The following is a 1,222-nucleotide window of genomic DNA, read 5'->3' as shown; positions in this document are numbered from 1 at the left end:
CCTCCGCCACTGACTGGCAACTGGAAGTGGATCTGGGCAAACAGCTGAAGATTCCAGCCAGAATTACATCCACACGGCACTGACCAGATATGATCATTGTCTCAGATTCCACCAAGCAGCTGATCATTCTGGAACTCACAGTTCCCTGGGAAGAGCGCATGGAAGAGGCCAATGAGAGGAAGCGTGCCAAGTACCAGGAGCTGGTGGACGAGTGCAGGAGCCAAGGCTGGAAGACATACTGTGAACCCCTGGAGGTGGGTTGCCGAGGATTTGCAGGGCGGTCCCTCTGCAAAGTCCTCACTATGCTGGGCCTCACAAGGGAGGCAATGAGGAAGGCCAGCAGATCTGCAACTGAAGCCGCAGAGAAAGCCACAAGAACGCTGCTGGGACACAGGCCGGAGTCTGATCACCTCTGGTCGGATCGCCTGGGTGAGGGTGTCTGATGATTGAAAAACCCAAAACACCCAGTGACCCCAGGTTACATCACTGATGTGTCCCTGCAAGATGTATCTCTCAACTCTCAACAGTGCTGTAGGACAGTCAAACTGCAGTAGGCAGGAAACTGAGGTTAGAAAAAAAAAAAAGATAATTTTTAAGTAAACACTTCTTGGACGGCAGCTCTCTGACTCTCTTGTTCTGCACATATGACCTGAGACAATCTCTCCATGTCTGCTGATAATGACGTTTTTACATTTTTTCCCCCCACTGTTTTGTTTTCAGTGCTTGCAGCCGGTGCCAAGATGCTGCCAGTGTTTGATATAATGTTGTTATTGCCAGTAGGTCTGTCTGCTTCCTGTGATGTGCTGTGTGATTGGTCAAAGCCAAAATGAGCTGCACATTTTTGTTTACTTACAAACCACTTCATCTATATTATGCTCAAAGGTTATGAAGTTATTATTTGTTAGTGTCGCCGATACAGATCCTGCCTACTGTAGTTTTATAAACAAAGTAAATGTAGTCAAGATAATAGTCATCGACTTAGCCTCCATCATGGCAGGTCACCTGTCATGTCTGTTTAGTCAAAATGACCCCTGCTCCAGTTACGTCATTCGAGTTGACAGAAATTTACATTTAATTAATTGATTAGAAATGTGATGGATTTGAGTCATCTCACTTTTTTCCTCCAAAAACCTTACATTAGAAAATGTCATATATTTAACTCTTAGCTTTTCCCTTGTCATAGAAATGGTGTTGGCAGCATTTATGCCAAGTCTTTTTTGTT

General features: G+C 45.1%; 1 pseudogene; it reads left to right on the top strand.

The window, feature by feature from the left end:
• The window catches only part of LOC107990187 (uncharacterized), a 2,932-nt pseudogene extending 2,849 nt beyond the window's left edge, over window positions 1–83 (top strand).
• Window positions 84–1,222: the final 1,139 nt, after the last annotated feature.

This window comes from Cynoglossus semilaevis, chromosome W (assembly GCF_000523025.1).
Source record: "Cynoglossus semilaevis isolate Cse_v1.0 chromosome W, Cse_v1.0, whole genome shotgun sequence".
In the NCBI taxonomy this organism is placed as follows: domain Eukaryota; kingdom Metazoa; phylum Chordata; class Actinopteri; order Pleuronectiformes; family Cynoglossidae; genus Cynoglossus; species Cynoglossus semilaevis.
This window is presented reverse-complemented; position numbering and strand designations above follow the sequence as displayed.